The 8733-nt window shown below is 39.1% G+C and overlaps 1 non-coding gene across 1 annotated transcript; it reads right to left on the minus strand.

The window, feature by feature from the left end:
- Positions 1–1670: 1670 nt before the first annotated feature.
- On the minus strand, positions 1671–1777 carry LOC131645308 (small nucleolar RNA R71). Its single transcript, XR_009296938.1, has one exon. It is a non-coding gene; the product is annotated as a small nucleolar RNA R71 (small nucleolar RNA).
- Positions 1778–8733: the final 6956 nt, after the last annotated feature.

An 8733-nucleotide genomic window follows, 5' to 3' on the forward strand; every position in this document is an offset into this window, starting at 1 on the left:
TCCCTTGTTTTATTTTCCGTCCGTTTAAATTCCGAAGAACGATCCAGCCAACCTGTGGTGGAAGTTCAGTACTCGAAGATTCAATTGCAATTTATTTAATTCAGGTTTAATATTTACCGCTTTTATTTATATATTTATTTGCATGATATATTATATGCCAATTAACATGCCTTTTATTATAAGCCAAATTAGTTCATGCATGCTTAACTGTATTAATATGTCTGGCTAAATTACTAAGGTATCGGTATGTAAAGTAAGTTAATTATGTTTTGTTAATTATCACCTGTTTTTGGTTTGTATGTCTAATTTAATTAGTAAGTCTTAAGAACAATAGAGCAAAAGTTTGAGATCTTAAGACGGTCAAAGGTTAAAATCAATAGAGCGAAAGTTTGAGATCTTTAACAGGATAGTAGACATAGGACATTAGTTTTAAGGATGGCGAAAGCGTATTAAAACTAATTAGAACTTATTTATTTTCAAAAATTGTTTTTACACCCGAGCGGGATGGCAAAAGCGTACATTAGGGATATTAGCATGTTCCGAGTCAACAGAGCGAAAGTTTGAGATTAGGAGATTTAAATAGATAACAACTTCATAAAACAGGCATTTTATTAATTACGTTGTTTCCAAAAAGCTTTTCTAAAATCTAATGGGATGGCGAAAGCGTACATTAGGATTAGGATAGTAATCTAAATCAACAGAGCGAAAGTTTGAGACGAGGATTTTTAACCAATTGAATTAGTAAAGATTTTTAATTAAATTATGCAAAAGCCAATGGACCTTCGGATCACCTTAAGTTAAACGAAATACATGCTGATATCTGTCTTTTATTATATTCTTTATTTCTCACAATCACTTTCCCTTAGGAACAATCGAAATATTAGTAGCCCTAGCTTTACATAGTAACCTTAGATAACGGTAGATCGATTCATAGTCCCAGTGGATTCGATATCTTTTAAAACTACACGACACGACTGTGCACTTGCAGTCATCAGATTAATAGACACGTAAAGTCGCGATCAAGTTTTTGGCGCCGTTGCCGGGGACTATTTAAGTCGATATCGTAACTCACTGTTACACCGTAGAGACTAGGGAAATTCTTTCCTTTCTTTCTGAATGATTTTATGCCAAATACTCGTTCACAAGGAGGAGATTTAATACAACGAATTAAAGAGATCGAACGTTTCATTAACGTCAAACGTCGAGCTCGCAATCTTCCCGAAGTAGCACCAATTCCGATTAATTAGGAATTGACTTTTACTGATCAAATCAATCAAATCGCCCCAAAGTTAGAGATGGCTGCTCTTCGTCCTCTTAGAGACTATGCCGCTCCTTCGCGTGCTGAACCGCATTCAAGTATCGCACCACCTGCGATTGAGGCGAACAATTTCGAACTGAAACCTTCGTTGGTCCAAGCTGTTCAACAGAATCAATTCTCTGGAAGCCCTGCAGACGACCCCAACCTCCATTTATCTGTGTTCGTGCAATACGCCGACACTGTCAAAGCTAACAACGTTAGTTCCGAAGCCATTCGATTACGTCTCTTTCCTTTCTCTTTGAGAGATAGAGCTAGAGCGTGGCTTCAATCCCTGCCTTCTAATTCCATAACTACATGGGACGAATTGAAGAGAGTATTCTTAGCGAGATACTTTTCGCCTAGCAAAACTGCTATGCTCAGAGGTCAAATCAACGGATTTACCCAGAAAGATAACGAATCACTCTTCGAAGCTTGGGAACGTTACAAGGACATGCTTAGACTATGCCCTCATCATGGACTCGAACCATGGCTGATCATCCATACTTTCTATGGTGGTCTCCTATATAACACTAAAATGACTATAGATGCCGCTGCTGGCGGAGCACTTATGGACAAACCCCATGATGAAGCATACAACCTCATAGAGAACATGGCACAAAACCATTACCAATGGGGTGGAGAACGAGCCGCTCTAGAGAAAGCCCAAACCAAAGGTGGAATGTACGAAATAAGTGGTATAGACCGCGTTAACGCTAAAAAGGACGCTTTAACTCAAAAGATCGAGAACTTAGCCATCACTCCTTCAGCCACCGCTGCTGCAGTAACACCTAACTGCGAGATTTGTGGATTGACTGGACACGCAATTGCCGAATGCCAACTCTTGACTGGATTCCCATCTGATCAAGTAAGCTATGCTCAAGGAAACCCTTATTCTAACACGTACAACCCTGGATGGAAAAACCACCCGAACTTTTCTTATAAAAACAACAACGCGTTGTACGCGCCTGGACAAGCACCTGCTGTACCACATGGCTACCAAAAAGCGCCTGTAGCTGCTCAAAACACCCCTAGGAAGTCAAACCTAGAAATCATGATGGAGAACTTTATAGCTTCCCAACAACAAACCAATAAGGACTTCCTGAATCAGAACATCCACAATAGCGAGCAACTAAATCAACTATCGAACAAAGTAGATGCCTTAGCTACGCATAACAAAATGTTAGAAACGCAAATTTCACAAGTAGCTCAACAACAAGCACCTACTGCTGCCCCTGCTGGCACGTTTCCTGCTCAACCACAACCTAATCCTAAAGGACATGCGAACGCGATAACACTACGAAGTGGAACGAACTACGATGGACCTATTGATCCTAGAACTCAAAACGCACCCATGTCCCAACAAGAGCCAAAGGAAACCCAAAAGACATCAACCGATGATCAAACTGCTAAGACCAATGAGAGCAACAACGAAGTGGAACCTGCAAAAGAGAAACCTTACGTTCCACCACCACCTTATAAGCCACAAATTCCTTACCCTAAGAGATTAGCTAAATCAAAAACCGAAGCGCAATTTAAAAGATTTGTAGAACTTCTGAAACAGTTAAACATAACCATACCGTTCACAGAAGCCATAACTGAAATGCCTTCGTACGCTAAATTCCTAAAAGAAATCCTATCAAACAAAAAGAAACTCGAGGATAACTAAACTGTAACGCTTACCGCCGAATGTAGCGCTATCATCCAGAATAGCATGCCTCCAAAACTGAAAGATCCTGGTAGTTTCTCTATACCCTGCGTAATAGGAAAAACCATCATAGAGAAAGCCCTGTGCGATTTAGGAGCCAGTGTTAGTTTGATGCCTCTTTCAACCTGTAAGAAACTAAATCTGGGTGAGCTTAAAGCAACGAGAATGTCTCTTCAATTAGCTGACCGTTCAGTCAAATACCCTGTAGGAATGTTAGAAAATATCCCTGTTCGTGTAGGTCAATTCTACATCCCAACTGACTTCATCATTATGGATATCCAAGAAGATTTTAACATCCCGATCATATTAGGAAGACCATTCTTAGCAACCGTTGGTGCAATCATAGATGTCAAGCGAGGGAAGCTTACTTTCGAAGTAGGAGAAGAGAAAATAGAATTTATACTTTCCCAATTCCTAAAAGCAGCCTCTATAATTGACACATGCTGCTCTGCCGACATAATCGACGAGTGTGTTAATGAAATAAAATCCGAACCAAATAAGGAAACCGAGACCCTAAAAATTCCTATACCGCCAATCTTTGAAGATGACAACTGGCGTGGGGAATATCAAGATGACCATCTGAGTGAATGTTTAGCCTTAACTCCTGATCCTATACCTGGACCGAAGAAACCTGCTATAGAACTGAAAACACTGCCTACCGATCTTAGATACGAATTCCTAGACGAAGAACGTAAACGACCAGTTATAGTTAACACTGACTTAGGACAAACTGAGACTGTAAAATTACTTACTGTCCTGAGAAAATACCCAACCGCTTTAGGATATAACATATCAGATTTGAAAGGAATAAGTCCTTCTCTCTATATGCACTGCATTATGCTCGAAGACGATTGTAAAACCTCTAGAGAACATCAAAGGCGAATAGATCCTATTATGAGCGATGTGGTTAAAAAGGAAATCCAAAAACTGCTAGAAGCCGGAATAATATATCCTATATCCGATAGTAAATGGGTTAGTCTTGTTCATGTCGTACCAAAGAAAGGAGGAGTTACTGTAATCACTAACGCAAAAGGCGAATCTGTAGCACAACGTACCCAAACTGGATGGAGAATGTGCATTGACTATAGGAAGCGAAACAAAGCTACCCGAAAAGACCATTTCCCTTTACCTTTCATAGATCAAATGCTCGAACGCCTAGCTAAACACTCACATTTCTGTTATCTGGATGGATACTCCGGATTTTTCCAAATTCCTATCCACCCTGACGACCAAGAGAAGACCACGTTTACCTGTCCTTATGGTACATTCGCTTATAGACGAATGCCTTTTGGGCCTTGCAATGCACCCGCGACCTTCCAAAGATGCATGATGGCAATATTTGCCGACTTCCTAGATGGAATAATGGAGGTCTTTATGGACGACTTCTCTGTCTGTGGAGGAAGTTTTGAAACATGTTTAGAGAACCTTGAATTGGTACTTAAACGATGCGTAAGCGTTAACCTAGTCCTTAATTGGGAAAAGTGCCATTTCATGGTTCGACAAGGAATTGTACTTGGACACGTCGTATCTGATAGAGGGATCGAAGTAGATAAAGCCAAAATCGAAATTATCGAAAACCTTCAACCTCCCAAAACTGTTAGAGAAATAAGAAGTTTTCTAGGACACGCTGGTTTTTACCGACGTTTCATTAAGGATTTCTCTAAAATAACCAAACCCTTAACTGAATTACTAATGAAAGACACCGAATTCATTTTTACCGATAAATGCACTGAAGCATTTCATACGCTTAAACGAGCATTAATCTCTGCGCCAATTATGCAACCTCCCGACTGGAATGAACCTTTCGAAATAATGTGCGACGCAAGTGATTATGCTGTAGGAGCCGTTCTAGGGCAAAGAAAAGATAAGAAACTACATGTCATATATTATGCGAGTAGAACTCTAGACGAAGCTCAAATGAATTATGCCACGACATAAAAAGAATTATTAGCGGTCGTATTTGCATTAGACAAGTTTCATTCTTACCTGGTAGGAGCCAAAATAATCATATACACTGACCACGCCGCCATTAGGTACCTCCTAACCAAGAAAGACGCCAAACCGAGACTTTTGAGATGGATCCTGTTACTACAAGAGTTCGACTTGGAAATTAAAGATAAAAAGGGAACTGAAAATGTCGTAGCAGATCACCTCTCTCGATTGGAAAATCTGAAACCCGAACAAGTACCAATTGACAATGATTTCCCTTATGAAAGACTCATCGCTCAGTTAGAAGCCAATGAATTCGAACCATACCATCCAAACGCTGTAACCAACAAATTAGCAGAAATAGCTTTAGCCCGCTCTGACACACCTTGGTATGCAGATTTCGTAAACTACCTAGCTGCTGGTGTGCTTCCTCCTGATCTAAGTTACCAACAGAAGAAGAAATTCTTCCATGACCTAAAACATTACTATTGGGACGATCCACTCCTGTTCAAAAGAGGCCCGATGGAATCTTTAGACGTTGTGTACCCGAGGAAGAAATACGAAGTATAATAACACACTGCCATTCTGCACCGTGTGGAGGACACCATAGCACATCTAGAACCTGCGCCAAAATCCTTCAATCTGGACTCTTCTGGCCCATCCTGTGGAAAGACGTTTATTTTGCTGTACTAAACTGTGATAGATGCCAACGAACCGGAAAAATTTTGAGACGCGATGAAATGCCTCAAAAAGGCATTCTGGAAGTAGAAATATTTGACGTCTGGGGAATAGACTTTATGGGTCCGTTTCCGTCATCGTTTGGAAATCAATATATACTCGTAGCCGTCGATTACGTTTCAAAATGGATAGAAGCTATCGCTTCTCCTACAAACGATACACGGGTAGTTATCAAACTCTTCAAAAACGTCATCTTTCCTAGGTTCGGTGTGCCTAGACTAGTAATTAGCGATGGTGGTTCCCATTTCATTTCAAGAATACTTGAGAAATTCCTTCAAAAATATGGAGTAAATCATCGAATAGCTACACCATACCATCCACAAACAAGCGGACAAGTAGAAGTATCTAACCGCGAAATAAAACAAATATTGGAGAAAACTGTTGCTATATCTAGAAAAGATTGGTCAACCAAGCTAAATGAAGCTTTATGGGCTTATAGAACAGCTTTCAAAACTCCAATAGGAACTACCCCATTCAGACTCGTTTATGGAAAATCATGCCATCTCCCGGTAGAGTTAGAACATAAAGCTTATTGGGCCATTAAGAACTTAAACCTAAACTACACTGCCGCTGGTGAGAAACGACTTCTAGACATAAACGAATTAGAAGAACTTAGACAAGACGCTTACGAAAACGCCAAAATCTATAAAGAGAGAACGAAAAAATGGCACGACAAGCGTATATCTAGGAAAAATTTTAGCATAGGCGATAAAGTACTTTTGTTTAATTCTAGACTAAAATTATTTCCTGGAAAGTTACGATCTAGATGGTCTGGCCCTTTCGAAATAACTAACATATTTCCGAGCGGAGCGATAGAAATCAAAGGAGAAACCGTCAAACCTTTTGTTGTAAATGGGCAACGTCTTAAGTATTACCATCATCTCGAACACGATGAAAACATCGAACTTTTTAAACTTGACGAGCTGCCCGCTCATTCGAAAAAATAGTTTTCTATTTTTAAAATCGTCGAGCTTACGACATAAAACAAAGCGCTTGGTGGGAGACAACCCACATTTATTTATTCTTTTATTTTATTTTTATTTTTATTTTTAATCTTTTATTTTCATTTAAATAATCTATTCTATTTTTAAGTATTTTAATTTTAATCATTTTTACATTTTTCCTACATTTTATAATAACTACTATAATTATAACTGCTATCTTAATTCGAGAAAATATTCCCTTTTTTATAATTATATTTATTATTATAATTTGTTACATTTTTATATTATTTTTATTTTTATTTTTCTTCCTTTTAAATCAACACTAGCCTAGTTTTAACTTAATCTTAATATTTTCAACTTCTAGGTTTTCTTAACTACTAACTAAGATGCAAGAAGTCGATAATATGGAAGTTGTGTTCCGTGGTAGAGGACAAGAAGCAAGATTTGATAAGCTGGCTAAAAGACAAATGGATTTGACTTGCTACCCTCACCAACCGACTATGGTAAGACTTGGTATCGAAGAAAGCGTTCTACACCTGCTAAACCAAATTGGTTGGACTGGTTCTCACCTGTTCCGCAAGTTTAGTACCTACCGGAAGCTCACTCTGGAATTCTTGAGCTCCCTGACCTATCTTCCTAACTGTGGACAAGGACTGAGAAAAAGAGTCATTCTCTTTAGACTCTTTAGTATGGAATTTAACTTTTGCATCCGAGATTTTGCTGAAATGCTGGAACTACCTCATGGATCAGATGCATACACCTAAGTAGCTGAAGACAGCCTTGCGTACTGGGAGTTGGAACGATATTGGGGCAAGATCACTGGAAACGATAACCCTGCAGAGAACGAATTCCAATCTGAGAACATCCATAACCCCGCTTTCAGATACTTCCATAAGATCATTGCTCACTACATCTTTGGTAAACCCGATAATGTCACTGAAGTTTCTAGAGAAGAGTTATTCATCATGTTCTGCTCCTCTCAGAATCGCCCGGTCAATGCCATCGCATTCATGCTAACAAACTTCGAGCGCATCACGCAAGACGAAGTTTCACCTATTAGGATCGGCGGATTTGTCACTATGATTGCTAATGCTATAGGAATGAGAATACCTCTGCTTAGATTGACACCTCTTGGTTCCCACAATTCTATGGACATTCACTTCTGCTTTAACCGAGGTATCATCGGTAACCTCTGACCTGATCAGTTTGATTTGCTCATTGATAACAAAGTATTGGATCAGTTCACCTTACCGAGTCCAAGGACGAGTGTGCACAACCCTGCTAACTGGCTTTACTATGGTCAGATTCCTGAGAGAGAACCCTCACCTGAAACCCCTCAAGCTTATGAACATTTCGATGAGGAAATGCACGTATCAGAATCTGAGCCTGACACTCCTCCTGGATACTATGACCCTAATCCTGAAGATGAACCCATTCCTGATTATGAACCTCTTTCTGAAGATGAACCTATACCCGAGACTCCTTCTGAAAATTTTGATCGCGACTCGAGTATGAGCCTAGTTCAATTTCATTTTAGTTTATTTCCCTTCCTTGTAATGTTTTTCTAATTCAATAAAGAATATTTATGGAATTTCAAGTCTTATCTTTATAATTCCGTAGTTATTTCAATTTCTTCCATTTTCTTGAGCCATAACAAAATTTTTGCTCCTAAACGATAAACGCAAAACCCCACACGTTCGAGAAATACGAAGCTACTCAAACACCAAATGCATAGAAATTAACTTAGATTCAAGTCAATATCCTTATTGTCCCAACACTCTAAAACCCCCAAGTATGCGTAACCGATTTGAATACCCTTTATACCGAAACCATCGACTTTAATTTTTGAAGTAACCCTTAGTAGTTTATTCTAGCAGTCGGCACCGTCTTAGATACAAACTACGTAGAGAGTCGATGAATATAAGTGTATGATCCTCATAAAAATAATTATGTGCTTAACCGTAACAAGAAATGTGCCTACTAAGTAAGGTGATCCTCACAAGATCATTTAACCTAACGGTCGCAAATCTCAAATACAAAGAATTTAAAAACTCATTGTTGATTGGTTCAGAAGTCATCTGGTACTGAACTTGGTAGGAAGGACTATTGTCCGATTCCCC

Source organism: Vicia villosa, linkage group LG1 (genome assembly GCF_029867415.1).
Source record: "Vicia villosa cultivar HV-30 ecotype Madison, WI linkage group LG1, Vvil1.0, whole genome shotgun sequence".
Lineage (NCBI taxonomy): Eukaryota > Viridiplantae > Streptophyta > Magnoliopsida > Fabales > Fabaceae > Vicia > Vicia villosa.